The sequence below is a fragment of the Wyeomyia smithii genome, chromosome 3 (genome assembly GCF_029784165.1).
Source record: "Wyeomyia smithii strain HCP4-BCI-WySm-NY-G18 chromosome 3, ASM2978416v1, whole genome shotgun sequence".
Classification (NCBI taxonomy): Eukaryota; Metazoa; Arthropoda; class Insecta; order Diptera; family Culicidae; genus Wyeomyia; species Wyeomyia smithii.
Genome location: NC_073696.1, coordinates 191003098 through 191021466, shown reverse-complemented (window position 1 = coordinate 191021466; position 18369 = coordinate 191003098). Strand labels below are relative to the sequence as shown.

General features: G+C 42.0%; 1 protein-coding gene and 1 long non-coding RNA gene across 3 annotated transcripts in view; one reads left to right on the top strand and one right to left on the bottom strand.

Moving 5' to 3' along the window:
* The first annotated feature begins 6413 nt into the window (after positions 1–6413).
* Positions 6414–18369, top strand: part of LOC129728095 (facilitated trehalose transporter Tret1-like) — a 27164-nt gene continuing 15208 nt past the window's right edge. The window contains exon 1 of one of the 2 annotated variants that reach the window (XM_055686485.1): positions 6414–6870. The gene's annotated coding sequence lies outside the window, so the exon portion shown is untranslated. Of the gene's footprint in view, positions 6871–15620; positions 15644–18369 lie in introns of those variants that run through there. The other variant, XM_055686486.1, reaches the window with a different exon arrangement.
* On the bottom strand, positions 16400–18334 carry LOC129728098 (uncharacterized). Its single transcript, XR_008728624.1, has 3 exons — positions 18296–18334; positions 17990–18242; positions 16400–17933 (listed from the first exon to the last, which is right to left on the bottom strand). It is a non-coding gene; the product is annotated as an uncharacterized LOC129728098 (long non-coding RNA).

The following is an 18369-nucleotide window of genomic DNA, read 5'->3' as shown; positions in this document are numbered from 1 at the left end:
GGCCACAATTTTCAAGACCCATATACAATCAAACTATTATATATTACATACGTCCGACCAATTCTGGAATACTGTAGCATTGTATGGAATCCCTATATTGTAACACATGAAGAACGCATTGAATCTGTCCAAAAACAATTTTTTTTGTACGCGCTTCGTAAGCTAAATTGGACAGCATTTCCCTTACCATCATATGAAGCACGCTGCATGCTTATAGACATACAAGGGGGCAGGGGGGGGGTGTTGCTTCCCCCTAAATGTTGACATTTGTGCAGAATTTTGTTTTCAATAACTCTAATAGCACAAAACGACATCTTTAGCCCATAGAAACATCTGTGTAAGGTATCAACCAGATAAAGAATAATTGATTGAAATGCTTACCCTATGTTGCGTGGGATTGCACAGGTTTTTCAGTTGATCCACCAAAGAAATTGCATCGGCAAAAGTACCGGGCAAATCCGCCTGCATCAACTAGCTTGGAGTATTGGAACCGAGCTGTGATAATTCCTTACCTTGATTCTCTTGTAATCTCACTGGAAACACGGTTCGATGAAGATAGTGCACCTGCCTACGTGTTGTCCTTGCTGCATCCCGCTAACGTAATACGCATGGCGTTGGAAAAGTTCACGCGCAAAACTGTAAATTTCGTAATTTTTTATGAAGTTGACAATTTTGTTGGAGAGGTGGAAGTTTTGTATTAACATTGCAGCAGTATGAGAGCAGATCGTAAGAACTTGGAAGAGTTGGATCTTATAGACTTGCTAGCTAAAGCCCGTTCTTTCTTCCCTATGACTGAGAAAGCAGTTGAAATTGTACTTGCTCTACCATGTAAAACATGCACGATTGAACGCTCGTTCAGCACATTACGTCGGGTGAAAACCTGGCTGAGGTCAACAATATTTGAACAGCGATTGAGTGCTCTTTGCTTGCTGAGTGTTCATCGGCAGATGGTCAACAACAATCGTGAAAAGACACATGAACTGCTTCCGGAACGTTTGACGTTTGATGCCCGAAGATTTTATTGAGAATCTTGACTGTGTCTTCAATCTTCACGTCCTTGGGAAGCTTTGACAGGATGTAGTTGAGATAGCGGATGTGCGAATGGGTGTCCAGCTTCCGGAGAAGTAAACGTATCTTCGCCGCATCATTCAGCTGCATGCATCGTTCTCGAAGAGGTCCTGGTAGCGGTTAAACAACAACGTCCGAACGTAACTCCGTTTTCTACGTCAAAGACAAACTCGTTGATGTTCCACTCTAATGTTAAGGACTTTTCACTGGTTGCCTTGATGTAACAATCACTAAAGACTAGTATTTATTTCTTGGTAAACGGCTGGGCAGTGCGTACCAGCAGTACACCCGTACTAGCTGGCATAAAATAGACCCCAGTGTGGTCCAAAGCATAATGCCCAGCAACTCCTATCCCTACCTCCACGTGGTACCGACTGGGATACGAGCAACCAAGGGAAGATCGATGAACCGGTGGGAGCTTGGTCGTATGCTGACAGGGAAGGGGGAGCTGCTTTCCTAGGAGGGCAGCTTGTCCGAGCGTCTGTACCCCATGTTAGGGGCGGCTCAAACAGCGTCTGATCCGGAGCGGACGGCTGAATTATGAAATGCGGCGTCTCGCCAGCTACACCCAAGACGGCAGCCCCGTCGCGAGACTAGGCATCCGAAGCCCTAGTAAGGCAGCATGCCGAAACATTAAAATACTACGAACAATCAAGAATTGAATACGGACCGGAACAATTGGCAACGACCTAGGTGACGAAATAAGGACGACGATTGGAAGCACGGTACATGGAACTGTAGATCGCTGAACGCCCCGGGTGGCGACCGGATTCTGCTGGATCAGCTAGAACCCGCTACTTCGACATCGTTGCGCTCCAGGAGCTTTGCCGGAAAGGAGAGAAGGTACGGAGGATTTGTGGCCGCAGGGCACAGTACTACCAGAGCGGCGGCACAACCAATGAGCTGGGTACCGGCTCTATAGTGCTGGGCAGGATGCAGAGTCGTGTGATCAAGTGGCAGGCGATCAGCGACAGGTTGTGTTTGTTGAGAATAAAAGGCCGGTTCTACAACTACACTATCCTCAATGTGCACTGCCCTCACGAAGGAAGACTCGATGTAGAGAAAGAAGAGTTCTACGCACAGCTGGAGAAACTCCACGATAGCTGCTCGCGTAGAGACATCAAGATCGTCATCGGGGACATGAACGCGCAGATCGGTAGGGAAGAAATGTACAAGCCGGTGATCGGCCAACATAGCCTGCACACCGTGACGAACGACAACGGCCAGAGATGCGTAAACTTCGCAGCTTCTCGAGGACTGGCAGTCCGAAGTACCTTCTTTCCCCGTAAGGACATCCACAAAACCACCTGGAGATCACCTGACCAACGTAGAGCAAATCAAATTGACCATGTTCTCATCGACGGCCGGTTCTTCTCTGACATTACAAACGTACGTACCTATCGCGGTGCGGACATTGGCTCGGACCACTACCTAGTTGCGGTATCATTGCGCTCAAAACTGTCGACCGTATACCACGCGCGACATCGCCGAACCCCGCGGCTTAACATTAAGCAGCTCCGGAACTCCCAGGCTGCGGAGGAATACGCGCAACAGCTTGAAGCTGTGCTACCCACAGCGGAGGGACTGGGCGCATTGCCTCTCGAAGACGGCTGGTGCAGCATTCGCACAGCTATCGTGGAGACCGCAACGGCGACACTAGGAGTGGAAGCACCGAGAGGCAGAAACGACTGGTATGACGGGGAGTGCGAGGCAGCGGTGAATGAGAAGAACCGGACCTGGGCGATATACCTGGGCAGGTCAACGAGAGAGAACAAGGCCAATTACAAACGGGCACGGAACAACATGACCACGATTCTCAGACGAAAGAAGCTCCAGCAAGAGGATCGTGAGCATGAGGAGCTGGAGCAGCTATACCGTGCCAGTGAAACGCGGAAATTCTACGAGAAGGTAAACCAGTCCCGCAGAGGCTATGTGCCGAAAGCCGACATGTGCAAAGACGCGGATGGGAACCTTCTCACGGATGCCAGCGAGGTGATCGACAGGTGGAAGGAGTACTTCGATGGACACCTGAATGGCGAAACAGCAAACAGAAGCGGAGCAGGAACTGACCTAGGAGCACCAGCAGTGGATGACCGAGTACCAGCTCCCGATATTCACGAAGTTCTTTGTGAGATCGGGAAGCTGAAAAACAATAAAGCCGCAGGCAAAGACAGACTGCCGAGCGAGCTCTTGAAACATGGAAGAGAGGCGCTGGCTAGAGCGCTGCACTGGGTCATTTCCAGGATTTGGGAGGAGGAAAAACTGCCAGACGAGTGGATGGAGGGAGTGATCTGTCCCATCTACAAGTAGGGCGACAAGCTGGAGTGCCGCAACTACCGCGGCATCTCGCTTATCAATGCCGCCTACAAAATACTCTCACAGATCCTGTTGCCTCGTCTATCACCTTTAACCAGGAGGTTCGTGGGCCAGTACCAAGCGGGCTTCATGGGAGCCCGTGCCACCACGGACCAGATCTTCTCAATCCGACAGATCTTACAGAAATGTCGCGAGTACAACGTGCCCACATCTCACATCTTCATTGACTTCACGGCGGCCTATGATACAGTCGATCGAGAACAGCTATGGCAGATCATGCACGACAACGGATTTCCGGATAAACTGACTCGATTGATCAGAGCTACCATGGCGCAAGTGATGTGCTACGTGCGTGTTTCGGGGATACTCTCGAGTCCCTTTGAATCGCGCAGAGGGTTGAGACAAGGTGATGGACTTTCCTGTTTGCTGTTTAACATCGCCCTTGAGGGTGTGATCCGGAGGGCGGCCATCGACACGAGGGGCACAATTTTCACAAGATCTGTTCAGCTTCTGGGCTCCGCGGATGACTTCGACATCATACCACGTAACTTTGCGACGGCGGAGGAAACTTACGCCCGACTGAAAGCCGAAGCTGGACGGATCGGATTGCGGATAATGCGTCGAAAACAAAATACATGCGAGCGAGAGGCTCCAAGGAGAACAACATCAGCCTCCCAACTCAAGTCTCTGTGGACGGTGATGAGCTTGAGGTGGTCAATGAGTTCGTGTATTTGGGGTCACTGGTGACCGCCGACAATAACACCAGCAAAGAGATCCAGAGACGCATCCAGGCAGAAAATCGTGCCTACTTTTCACTCCGGAAGACACTTCGATCGAATCGAGTGCGACGACGCACGAAGTTAACGCTGTACAAAAGCCTGATAAGACCGGTAGTCCTCTACGGGATCGAGACGAAAACGCTTCTCGCGGAGGACCCTAACGCTCTTGGAGTTTTTGAACGGAAGGTGCTACGGACTATCTACGGTGGAGTACAGACGGACGACGGAGAATGGCGACGGCGCATGAACCACGAACTGCACGCGCTGCTTGGAGAGAATCCCATTGCACACCTGGCGAAAGTTAATAGGTTGCGGTGGGCCGGTCATGTCGTAAGGATGCCGGACGGCAACCCTGTGAAATCACTTCTCTTCAGCAACCCTGCCGGCACCAGAAATAGAGGGGCGCAGCGTGCACGATGGCTCGACCAGATCGAAGGAGACTTGCGGGTGATGAGACGCCTGGGGAACTGGCGAAACACAGCCCAAAACCGAGCAACATGGCGACAAATTCTTGATACAGCACGAGCCACCACGGCTCTCGTCTGATTGGTAAGGTAAGGTAAGTAGTATTTATTTCTATTTTTCAAAACATACTAAAGTCGCTTTTTACGTGGGGGATACGTGCCGCTTGAAAAATGCGTAAATTCCGGAATCCGCATAAAAAAACGCATATTTCGAAATACGCGTAAAAAAACCGCGTAAATTCCGGAATCCACGTAGAAAAAAGCCGCGTAAAAAACCCGCGTAAAAACAACCGCGTTAAAAGCGACCTTAGTGTACCATATTTTTACTTCTAAAATTTTGAAGAGCTTGCCCCCTCCCCCCTATTTGAAATTTTGGCTACGCCCATGTATACAAGTACTTAAAGAACGCCGCGAACTTTCAATGCTTTATTTTATCAATGACATTATTTCTCAAAGCGTGCAATCTTCTAAATTATTATCGCAACTAAATTTTTATGCACCCAGTTGTCAATTAATAAATCGTAAAATATTTTCGGAAAACTCTCACAGAACTAACTATTAAAAAAAATAGCCCAATAAATCGCATGATGCGTCACTATAATCAGCACTGCGAAAATATCGACATCACTATGGGCAGAAATCAAATCAAAAAACGACTAACTACTGGAAATAATGTATAAAACATAAGAAAACATTGTATTATTATAACTGTAGTCTACATTTGCTTGACGAAAATAAATAAATAAATTTACTTGGACAATGGCTTTTCTCTCAGTAAGGTACGATCTCAGCCATTCAACTATCCAGCATGGGAAGCCCATTTGTAGCAGTTTTTCGATTTTTAGTGTGTGTGGAACCACACCGAAGGCCTTTGAAAAATCTACATAAATGGAATCTACTTGACGACGGGATTCCACAGCAGGGAACAATGTGTTGGTATAATCCATCAGATTGATCGTAGTTGAACGACGTGCTACAAAACCATGCGGGAACTCACTGTGTTGATCGATAGGTAGTGGTTCCGTAGAGGTAGAGTTCTGTATCTGGAGAACCTTCTCAAGGCTTTCTATTTGATTTAGGACGTCGGTCGTAGCGTAGTGTTCAGCCAGCGCAATCGCTGTTAGATGGCAATGGTCTTTTTCGGTACATGTCGATCAATGACGCAGTTCAGAATATGACAGAATGTTAAAGCGGCGTCATTCACGTCATTTGTGTTCAGGACCGTATTCCAGTCGAATTCGGACAACAATACGTTGTAAACGATGCATGTTTGCACCGTCGTAAAAACGATTTTGACATAAGAACAATACAAATTCTACTTACATGTGAAGTACAGTGAATAGGATTACACTGGTAAACACAGGTTTGGCCCTACAGCTCAAATTGAGAAAAAAGAAAGATAATAGCTATTTAACCATTCCTGTGGATTTTGGAACCGATAACTTTTTCAAAGACTTAAATAAGTTATTCCGTAAACATAACGTTGAGCCGACGAACCCGGCGAGCAATTAGCTTGTCACCAAGCAATACGACGCGCGCTGGTCAAAGTCAAGTTCTCAAAAAGAAAAATTAAAAGTTAGATGGGGGCTTCATCGACACGAAGCGGTTCACACCCTCAATCACCAAGTCGAATTAAACAAGCAAGCTGTAGACATAATGAAAAAGCTCCACCTGTATCAAAAGCTTCGCTAGTGATGGGGTGCACTGGAGCTTTCAGGTTTCAATATGCGAAAACTCTATCTCTCTTCGCTCAGGATAGCGGATTGTAATCGTCAGTTGGAGTTCGGACTCGATCGCGTAAATACATTAATCTTCGAATGTTAGTGCTTATGCGCCTCGGCCCAGCTAAATAGTCGCACGAACGTTCAATATTAAAACGGCCGTCGGTGCTGGTTATGCGAGACAGTCTAAATTTGAGCGGCCACTGGGAAGCATGTTCGTTCGTGTTTTGCGACAACAGTTCGAAATGTTATGCGAAGCGGCGTGATTAGTTTAAGTTGTTGATGCTAATTATCGTTTTCGGTGAAAGCTCAGTCGTCGCGAGGGAAAAGTGCGATTTATCTCCTTGAATGGCATATGTTATGTATTGTGGTTTATACGCAAGAAGTGTACAGTGAAGTGACTTATTAGTATCAAATTATATCACATGAGCGTTGCTGCGGGTAGCTTAGTATAGTGTATGTCAAGCTATAACATTGAGAACGCTGCATTTTAGAGGTTGATTGGTAAAAGAAGGTGCTTAGGTGAGTGTGCGGTTTGCTGGCAGCCAAATAAACTAAGCATTTTATCTCGTGTTATAATGTGTATCTTTTCACTGTCTAGCTTGCGAATCTTGAATGTAATAACAGGTTAAACGAGTTCCATATTTTTTCAAACGGCGTTGCCAGCGTGATGTGTTATACAGTAGAGTAATTTTTTATTGTCAAACGAATGTCATCTTCGACATACCTGTATGGCGAGACCGCGAGATTTCTCATGCGCTCTGTCGACGCTTCATTGCACTTCTAATTAACTTGAAAGATCATTTCTAATTTGTATTCAATACAAAACTGAAGGAGCTTCGAGACGAAACCACGTGCTATTGTTAGAAAAACAACAATTTAACCGGTCATTTCCTACTGCTAAAATATATCAATCCATTCATTGTCGAAGAGAAAAATCAACTAAGTTTTCGTTGCTAAATAGTCATCAGTAAGATATGTTGTAGCCTGCGAAACTGCTTAACTTTTCTCATAAATCTTTGAGTGAGTACATAATAGAAGATCATTTAGTTCTCTTCAACAAAATGAGCGCGCCGCTGCTCATCTCACTTACTAAATGATTAATCTTTTTGAGGCTGTTTTCTCGTTCTTGTCAGTCCGTGTTCTAGCTACTTCGTTGATACCTATTTCTGAAATAGAATCGAATCACCTAATTAGAACGTTTTGATAAGTTGTGTTAGGATTAACAAATATTTCTTGTTTTTTTTTGTTATCTTCTGATAAAGGGGTTTCTGACGATCTACATGTTAATTGCTAACTTTCCGCAACAGATGCAGATTACTCTCAAGTTCATTGTTTAGTGTTGTTCTAATGACACGTCTGCGAAAACCGCTAAAAGTATTTCGGCACAGCAGTATGAATCATTATAACAAATGTGAATTTTGAGAATATTGAAGACAGAGTAACCCAAATCAATGACTATTATGTAGCAAAACGGGATTAGAGCTCAATGCAGGTGACGTGGTAGCAGAGACATAAGGGCGGAAAAATGTTTAAGAGAGAGATTAGGGGAGAACAGCTTAAAAAAATCTAGTGTTTGTTTGCTATCTTTAGCGATACCGCTTACCGTGAAACGCGCGTGCTGTTTTAGTAGCCGTTGCGTAGTTCAACCAATGGTCAATTTGAGAACAACATTTAAATTGTTAATCACATGACATGAACAGTAGGGTGCCAATGGAAAATGACTTTTCGCATTTCGTTTAGCGGTAGGTATCAAATGTTTTGTCTTTTCGAAAGAAGTCCCCATTAAAATTCCAGCTCAATCGTAAAGCCTCCAGAACCAGGTATAGTCACCAAATTTTATTCCCACAGACAGACAGGCCTTCGAAGTAGGCTTCTGTTGCGTAGTCTGAAAAAGGATATTTTCTCGATATTTTTTCGACGGACCTTGTTTCCTGAGTGAAAAATATAGACGTCCGTATGGTAATGAAATAAGTAGGCGACAAAAAAAGAGTAGCGATAAAGTTCCCTTTCTTGGTAACTATAGGTGACAAAAACAAAGCCAAGAATCAAAAAGCTAGAGAATAACAAGGAGAAACATTGAAAAAAAAAAACCTCCCCTTTTTAGCTACGCCTCTGCAAGTAACGATGGAAATGAAATGGATATGTTTGAATCGTCGTTTTCTCTTAAAGTGTGCAACTTATGATTTGTACGCGTTACGACTAGAATTGAAACCTCTCAGTCCGTAATAATGATGCTGATTAAGCAGGTAGTGGTTCGGTGTGGTGAAAGGGACTACTTCAGCTGCGGTTAAGTCTAAGTGAGAGTAAGAGAATATACATTTTCATTTACTTTCTTTTTTGTCAAAAGTCACGATCATAAACCAGGCAGAGGCAGAGAGTACTGTGAAGAACGCCAGATATTCCATAGAATCCGTTAGCGAATAGAAACGAGTTGCATAACTCCCTAAAAAAACAATATCGCACGCTAGCCTGGGGGCTAATGCGGTCTCGATCAACTAGATTAGTTGAGAGAATTTGTATCGATATTGTTTTCGGCACATTTTGCATGTTGTAGGATAACTACAACGATACACCGTGTCCCAGTGCTGAGCCGAGAAAATTTCCAGCTCGAAAAGTTCCTTGACCTGATCGGGAATCGAACCCGATATCACAACCGTGTGGGAGAGCTAGCCGACCGACATCGCTAACCACAGAACCACGGGGACCATAGGGCATAACTCCCTAACTTAGTGGTTTTACCATCAATTCTTCACGTAATATTCATGGTAAAGAGCTTCGGTTTAGAGATTCTGCTTTGGTCCATTATTCAAGTTCATTCGTACGAGCAACTAAATAAACATACTTATTTACTTAAATGGCTGTATATCCTAAAACATGGCCTGCATAACATAACTCCATCAACTTGATTGGTCTATGGCTGCCCGCCTTCAATTCCGCAGGCACCCCGTACTTGCCAGGCCTTACCTGGTCTAAGCACCTTGCTCTTTGCGCTCCTCTTCGTCTCGTACTAACCGGATTCGAGGGGAAAACCAATTTTGCAGGGTAGTTGTCCGGCGTTCTCGCAAAGTGCCCTGCCAACGTACCCGTCCAGCTCTGGTCACTTTCTGGATGCTGGGTTCACCGTAGAGTTGCGCCGAAGATTGTTCCTCGTCAAGCGCCGAAGATTGGTCCTCGTCAAGCATTGTCCACGTCTCATGCTCGTAGAGAACAACCGGTCTAATAAGCGTTTTGTACAAGGTGCACTTTGCGCGGGGAATTAGACGTTTCGACCGTAAATCTTAGTGGAGCCCATAGTGAGCACGACTCCCGCTGATATTTCGTCTCCCAATCTCACGGCTGGTATAGTTTTCCTTAGTCACCATTGAGCCAAGGTACACGAGCTCACTGTCGATTATCACAACACTACCTAGGCGGACTCTGTTACGCCCAGCACCACCCGCTAGCATGTACTTCGTTTTATACCGTCTCAAATGTTCTACCGACAGTGTTCACGTCATCGGCTAAGCAGATTAATTGACCGGATTTAACGAAAATCGTGCCTCGCGTTTCTATTCCCGCTCATCTCACAACACCTTATAGTGCAATATTAAAAATCCTCACACAACACTGCACGTTCTCCATCGTGGTTTTTATCAATCTGGTAAGCTTCCCGAGATAGCCATCCTCGTCGAGTATTCTTTATAGCTCTTCACAATTGATCGTGTCATAAGCGGCTTTGATTTCGATCAAGAAATGATGCGTAGGAACTCTGTGTTCACGGCATTTTTGGAGGATCTGCCGCAGAGTAAAGATATGGTCCGTTGTTGACCGACCCTCCATGAAGCCGGCCTGGTAACTTCCCACAAATCTGTCGGTTAGTGGTGACAGTCGTTGGAAAATTATTTGGGGTATCACTTTGTAGGCGGCATTCCGGATAGTGACCGCTCGGTAGTTCTCACAATCTAGCTAGTTGCCCTTCATGTAGATGGGGCAAATAACCTTATCCTTCCACTCCTGCGGTAGGCATTCCGTTTCCCCAATATTGACAATCAGTCGATGCAGATAACTGACCAACTTGCCAGGGCATTGATTTCCAGCTGCCTTGTCGTTCTTAATTTTCGTGTTTCATGAGAGCGGTACAGAAATTGTAGTTCTTCGTATTTATCCTCCTCCTGGTGGCGCTTTTTTCCCTGGAAGACTTAGGTTTGCTGTCTCCGTCTCTGTTTGTATCAGCATTACTGTCCGCGCTGCGTTCTTTTTATCTAATATCTACCGATATTCCTCGTTTAACTATTCGTTATTTCAACTCGGTTCTTCGCGACCTAAAATGCTCTCCGCTACATTGCTGATGGCTGACTTGACAGTATTCCAGTAGACCTCTTCTTTCAGCTCGTTCTCTTCTGGTAGTGCAGATTCGAAGGAGAGAGCGTGTAGTTTTCGGCGACTTCGGATTGCTTCAGCCGCGCGAGATATACCTGGGCGGGCACAACAGATAGTTTTTGGCGTATCTTGACCATCACTAGATAGTGGCCCGAGTCGATGTTAGTGCCCCGACGTGTTTTGACGTCGATAATGTCTAAAGAGTGCCGACCATCTATCAAAACGTGGTCGATTTGAGTTTCTGTTTGGTTAGGTGATCTCCAGGTGTACCGATGTTGGAGGCTTTGCTGGAAAAAGGTGCTACGTATGGTCATGTTCTTCGAGGCGGCGAAGTCGATTAGTTTTAGGTCATTTTCATTCGTCAGCCGGTGTGCACTGAATTCCGGTGTCCGATTAACGGTCTAAATTCCTCCTTCTGACCGATCTGAGCGTTGGTTCCCCGATGACAATCTTGACAGCAGCGATCGTATTAACGTTTTAACTGCGCGTATAGAATTCGTCTTTATTGTAATTAGTACTTCCGAGGTGAGGACTGTGCACGTTTATAATGCTTATGTTAAAGAATCGGTCTTTGATTTTCGGAGGTTAACCGACTACCACCCGATTACCCGCTTCTGCATCTCACCCATTACTATAGAAGCTGTGCCCAGCTCATATGTGTCACCACAACTTTGGCAGAGGATGTGGCACGCACCAGCGTCCCTTTCCAGCATTCCTCCTGCAGCACTACGATGTTGAACTTGCGGTTTTTCAATTCTACGGAAAGTAAACGAGTATCTCTTAGGGAATTGAGAGATCGGCAGTTCCATGCAGTATCCAATCATTAGTCCGTTTTCGTCACCTGGGTCTTTGCCGATTGTTCTGGTTCGAATTTTCTGTTAGGGAACATTCATAAATGACGTAGCATTTGAGGGGGGAGGAGGGGGTTTGCAGTTTTGTGACGAAATGTGACGAGGGGGAGGGTAGGGGGTCAAGCCAAGCTACGTAGCAAATATGAAACTAAGTAAAAAAGTGTTTTTTTTAACTGTTCTACTGTTTTTCGTCTGTTTAGGGTGATTTTTATTATTTTCTCGTTTATTCTTGTTCATTCATGTGTTTTTGCTAATAAAAACAGGCAAAAATTATTATAAGAGGGAGGGGGTGGGGCGTTGCTTTAAAGCTACGTAATTATCTAGAGGGGGTCTTGACTTTGTGACAAAATGCTACGATGGGGGAGGGGGAAGTCAAAAAAACCTGAAAAAAGCTACGTCATTTATGGTTGATCCCTTATAGCGTTCGTTGCTTTTTGTATTTCGCGGTGCAGGCTTGCATGGCCCTCGACCAACCTTTCTCGCAGGAGGACACTTTCTCGCAGGAGGACTATTTTGAGTCCCGAACACAACCAGGATTTGGACATAACGCTTGTGGGTGCGTCACTTAGGGCGCTTGTGATATCCAGGAAACTTCCTTCCGAGGAAGGAAGCCCGCTTCCCCTGTCAACATGCGACCGGTAGTCCCAGCGGGGTTGGTTACCCTATCTTCTTACTAGTTACTCGCATCCCGGTCGGCACCAACGAGGAGGTAGGGGTTCGGCAGCTGGAAGACTAATGATTTGCACATGGGAATTATTTTGCTTTTTTAGTCAACTTAATAAACTAAAACATATTATAAATAAAGAACAACATCCATCCAAATCATTGTTCCGCTCGAAATAAACAATGAACATGACGGACTTTTACTCTTTGTGAAACAATTTATTTAGAATGTTATAACAGCTAAATCGTACATTTATTAGCATAGGTTTGCTTGTAACATCGTACAGCGCTTTTTTAAAATTCACGAAGAATACTTTTGTACCATTATCTTGTCCTTATTTTTACTTCGAAGGCGGAACTAATTGAATGTGGGTAAACATCGCTTAACCCTAAGTCATGCTAGGTTGTATCTTTTTTCTCTATGTCATGTACTTCACTGCATGGTAACTGAATGGAGACTGAAGAACGTAGTAACAAAGGTTGTTTGCTTCATGATTTGGACCGTCACTTTACAATCGAAAATCATACTGGTGTAAGCTATTAATAACATAAACGATTTTCTTGTTTTTTGTTCTTGTTACGCATATGAAAAATAAAATAAATACCATGCATTATGTACTTTTACTTAACATGCTCCACAAAAGTGAAGAGAGTTCATTAAAAGTTTTTGTCGTATGTTATTCCGGTTGAAACCACTTCATCACCGAAATCTTTTAATAATGCGCTACTAACAACAACGAGTGACATAACCTTCTAAAGAGAGATAACGTATCACAACGTAAATTTCAATTATTGTCGCTGTTATAAAATGCTAAAATATTACCAACGAAACAAACTACTGGAATTTGTACCTGATTCGCCAAATATCATTCACACACAATTAGCTGTATAATTGCTGTATGACATCCGTGGGGGCACTTATGATCAATCATTTGATTAGCTGCATTTCCGGACGTTCTGAATCGAAGTCATCGTAGTGTGAGAAGCGAAACAGCGTTCTTCTCTAATAGAGTATATGACGGTTTTACAGTGGGGGGAGAGTTCTTCATTTATTTAAGCAGGTGCTGCATCACTTACCTATTCTCGAAGTAGTTAGTGCCGCAAGCTAAGTGTGCCCCGTCGTGATGCTGGAGGTCACAAGTAGTTTCTTTTTTCTACGGTTTCGTAGCATTGAAGCTGCGGTTGTCAGTTTTCGTCATTGATCAACATGACTTGGTGGGAGATAACACAATTGTATACAAAGTAACAACCATTTATTACCCTCATTTTTGTAGTGCTGGTCTATCAGAATAAAATTTTGGAGTGAAGGAAATAGCGGATCGAAAATTGGTTCTTAATATATCTGATATTTGCTACATATCTTATGACCAGGGCCGGATTTACGATTGTGGGGGCCCGGGGCCCAGTTATAGCGGGGGCCCCGAAATAAAACAAAACCTTTTTTTTATCGTACGAGTTAAAAACATTTATTTGTTATTGAAAAGTTATCAAAAATTTGTTAAATTTTTTTCTTACGTGTTGTTTTGCAGAAAACTTATTAATTAAATAATCAACATTCAACTCCTTCAGTATACTCGTACTCGAAACTTAATAATGCTAAGACTGCCTTTCATTCTCCACAGTCGTACGCAACCTATTTTTAATTAGTTTCATCATCGATTTTTTTTTCTTGACACCTGAAAAAAAACCTAATTTAAAAAAATTGCGATCCACAGGCAGGCAAAAATTTGCACACAATTTGAGAAAGACTGCGCAAATATAAGACGACTCTGACAATAATCTACAGAAACTAGGAAAAAACTACACACATCTGCAAAGCGCATCTGGTGTTCCTGATTCGGACAAGTTAGCAAAAGCAATGCATTAAAAAAACTTGTGGGTTATTTTCTTTCTCTGCTTTATCTCCCATGCGCGCTGGTTCGATTCAAATGGTGTGTTAATGTGTGTCATTCCAAGAGAATCCAAGGCAGGGATGCCACATATACAGATTTTTCTGTATTTTACAGATTTTTGAACTAAAAAAGCAATACAGAATCTGTATTACAGAATTACAGAATATTGTCAAAAATACAGATTTTACAGAATCTTTTGCTATTCGAAATGAAATCAATTTTTTGGAAGGCTAAATTCAATTCAACGACTTTCAAACTTTTGTGAAAAAACCTGATGCTGTTTATGTTAGTATCGTTGCAGAAGAAGAGGGATGAGGCTAGGACGAAGGCGGAAAATAACGTTTCGAAATATTTGACGGGATTTCTATTTAAAATTTGTGAAACAAATTGCAAAGCTGTTCGATTTTATCGATTCTGTTGTAAAAACGGTAGCTTTATTCAATTCTAAACATTCGTGAAATTGGAAAATTTAAATGATTTGATTTCCAAAATTCGTAACAGTAACTGATCGACAAGACATGAATAACGAGTTTTACTCGCTAAGAACAAACTTTTTGACCGGAAGATTCGATGAAACAGATGACTTAACTTGGTCTGAGTAGTTGGACGCCACAATGCCAATGGTAAATTCATGTTTCCGTTACTGAGATCATTTGTGCGAATTTTTTCAATAATTCCACATTCTTCGGCTTTTGTAGAACGCATATTTTCAATAAATAATTGCAGCAAGTCTAAAGCCAGAAATCCCATGGCCCCTAAGCTTATGAGCTCAATTTTAAAAGCTTAAAGCTACGTTGCTAACCAAGCAGGAGATACTAAAATTAAATTAACAAAAACAAGCATGAACATCACGTAAAGATAAATAAGCAATATCGTGTTCAGTTACTACATTTGATTAACTCGCCTAATTATAAGTTTGGAACCAATAAAAAATTAGGACAAAGCAAAAAATGGTGATTTGTTTCAATATATTCTTTAAGGAAGAAGATTTTCATGCAACATTTTTAGTTTGCTGGATACAGATTTTTTATATAGATTTTTTAGCCCGTAAAACATATAATACAGACATTTTCGAGCAAAAATACAGAAATAAATGTGGCAACCCTGATCCAAGGTGAGCTCTTATGGATGTAGTTGTGATATTGGCGCTAGCGAAAAAATAACACTGAAAGAAAGTGTCAGATTGAAATGGTCTGATCAAATTTTCTTACTGTAAATCGAACTTTTGATTAAATCTCATTTTTTAAAGAGAAAAAATCTTTTTCTCAATTTGTGGCGGCCCCAAAAATGTGGGGGCCCGGGCCCCCTGGGCCCCCCCATAAATCCGGCTCTGCTTATGACGATCGTATATGATCATAGATCACTTTTGAAAATGTTAGTGATCACCAATTAAAGTTTTTTATCATGTTTCGTTCCTTTATATCGGTATCTGTAAACACGAGGGCAAGGAATCCCCAAACGATATAAAATTCAACAACCAAACAACGCTAAAACTGGTTTCGACGCAATTTCCCTGCATCATCCAAGGTAATCTACTCAACTTTACCGTTCAAGCATTATCGCGAATCACACACCGTAACAGCTTCAAATTGTTTTTTTTTTGTGTGCATATCGAAAAAGCAGTTTGCATTATTATTTACCGCACGGTTGGAGCCAAATATGGACTTCTAATGTTTCGGTGATTTTTTTAACAGTTCTGTTTTGTTTCTTTTTCTGATAGTGTAATGTTTTTGAAATAACGGTTTGTACTTCAATTTCATTAATTGCTGTTGTAAACTCGTAAGTATTAACTATTAGATTTTATTCCGCGAAAACAGAATAAAATTAACTACAGAGTATAACTTGTCATACTACGACGCACGTCGTGCATTTATAAACATAACAATGCATAATACCAGTGCGATGTTGTTTCATCCACAAGTCTCTATAAGGTGAGGAATGGATTGCGAAAGCTGTTCATCTTTATAGCTTACTTAGCATTTTAGATGTGACCTCTTCACTAATCGCCTGGACACCGATTACAAACGACATGAAATGAATGCAATTTCCGCATGGTTGTTCAGATGTTGCAATCATAATTGAAAGATTGCACGCAGCATTCTATTCCTGGACGTAAGAGTAAATTACTTTTGCAATGCTGAGTAACCCTTCACTCGCGATGCTGTGATTTAAGAGTACAATTATGTTATACCGCAACCAGCGCAAATACCTATACCCGAGAAACAAGTAGCAAATTAAATGTAAGAGCAAACTCTAATGTACATTAGGTGCATTACTCTTTAGTTTCGGTGTTGTTATGCTAATTATACTTTGATATTTACTTCAGTTTGCTTACATCTTTAATGACTATTTTCAATTCAAGGTATAATGTGTAATCTAACTAAATACAGGTAATCGATTAAGTTGTTGTAAGTTGAGAAATTTTCTGACATTGTTCAATATAGGTACAACATCGTTTCAAACATACTCTATTTTCCTGCGAAAAATAACCCTAAAGCCCATTACAATCGAGTCAACTTTGAATGAATGTATTAAAACTAACCAACTTTTGGTTACAAAATAATAATTGCAAAAAACCTCAACTAGCGAGCAGCACGAAAAAGCTGCGAATATGTAATAGAAAATATATTGATCAAAGCTAATCTCTAACGGGAAGCCAACATTGCTCAGGAATTTCGCACACTGTCTAGGAACCGGTTCCGAAACAGTTCACTGATTTGGTCAGGAGCAGTCTGCGCTGATCGTCAACAGCTACCAGGTGTGTTTTAATAACTTTCTTGTTGCAGATCCAGTACACTTTATTTGCATATCGCATTCTTGCCGGCCGGTTACCGAATGTCAACAGAGAAAAGAATAACACAATAAAGTTCAGTCTACAGCTGTATACGTTTGCTTTGAAAACATTAATACCTACTTAGAAGGGTACCAATTCCCATCAGTATGTTCTAGTAGATCATTGTTAAGACTATCCTGATTTTATAAGAATACTAGCTGAGTACTCGATCTTGCTCGAGATTCAATAATATAGCTCTCGTTGTTATGGTGGTTCAGAAGTTACTGAACGAACTCTATTGAATTTTGATGTTGAACTTTAATCCGGATTGTAGACAGAAATATCCATTGAACTCAAGAAATATTTATCTAAGGTAGTCTAGACTTGGCATTGCATTAGTAGTGGTAAATCAGTGAAGACTTAGCTTCTCAGATTGATATCACGTATATGAAATTTCGAAGAATTTCAATTTCGATAATAATCTTGGTCAATAAACTTTAACAATTACTAAAATATTTAATGTAGGTTATATACGAGCAGTCTCTTTGATGTTATTATTCCTGGAGAAAGCGAAAATATCAATTGTATACGCAATTTTGACTGAAAAGGTTTTCCGAATGCAACATGAAATTGATACGTTTCATACCACTATAACTACATTATTGAAACTTATATTGAAATTTTATTATAATAACTTTCACAATTAATTGTTCATTATGTACCGTTTTTAATTCTCCATTCAACTCTTCTAAATTGTGTAATTTTTTTTGCTTGAAAATCAACAATATTACGAAGCTCATTTAGCTCTTTAGTGGCTTGCCTCAATTTTGAATGGATATAGGGTAGGGGGAATAAAACTGCTGTCTAACACAGTGCCATTTTTGTTAATATCAATATTCTCTACACAGGTCGTTTCAGAAGTATGGGACATTGAAACTTGTAGTGTCGAAAGGTTTTCCATTTCCTTTCGAATTTCCATCAGTGCAGCTCGTTTCATTCTTTTGGATGGCTGAATTACAGTTGGCGTTCTAATACTGGGAACCGCTGGAACGAAATGAATTGTATTAAGCTCCGAATGTTTACCCACAATATTTATTTACCTGTCGGAAACAGTTTCGCTCGCCAGAATTTTTTCCGTAGTTATATGTATAAAGCAATCAGTACTGAAGTGTTGGGAACAAACATATAAATTTTTTGTTTCCATTTTTAAATCCTGCTGAAAAAATCGGAGCCATTTCTGCCGTAGTTTCGCATTCCTAGGAAACCTATGGAACGAAACTGGTTGCGGTTTATTTTCCAACCCCGACGACCGAGGGTTTCTGCACTTCGGAACAACACACTTCGTCATTTAATCTAAAATAATGCACTGCACAATTTCAAGGTTTCGAAAATTTTCTGTTATTTACCTTTATGCAGTTGATGTTTTGCACGCGAATGAAACTGCTTTTTGACAAATAAAACCGATAGGGTAACGAGGTTA